Raw genomic sequence first — 459 nt, forward strand, 5'->3', positions numbered from 1 at the left:
TGCGTTGCGTAGGCCATCTTCTCGATAGAGAGAAAGCCAATGTATTCTTTTTTCTTTCTTTACACACACACACACAGTTGTAGTAGGACAGGGAGGGATGCGAGCGTGCTAATCACGCTTCCTCAAGTCTTCGCTGTGGTGTAAAAAAAAAAGAAAAAAAGGAATCGTTGGGAAAGTCCAAAGGACGAAAATATCGGGCAGTCTGAAGATAACTTAATGCTCGTTTACATTGGTATCAAGAGAGACCGGCTTGTGTAGCTCGTTTCAATGCTGTGTCGTTGTCATTGACACCCTACTCTGTTGCGCGCTAGTGGCAGCATGAGCGTGGGACGTATATATATATGACACCCAGCTAGAGCCGGCCGTGAGTCCGTCCGGTGTAAATAACGACGAAAGGAGAGAGAAACTTTTCGAATCCAGTATCGGGTTGATAATTGTCCAGTTTGAATATCCATATCC

Source organism: Megalopta genalis, unplaced genomic scaffold (assembly GCF_051020955.1).
Source record: "Megalopta genalis isolate 19385.01 unplaced genomic scaffold, iyMegGena1_principal scaffold0221, whole genome shotgun sequence".
Lineage (NCBI taxonomy): Eukaryota > Metazoa > Arthropoda > Insecta > Hymenoptera > Halictidae > Megalopta > Megalopta genalis.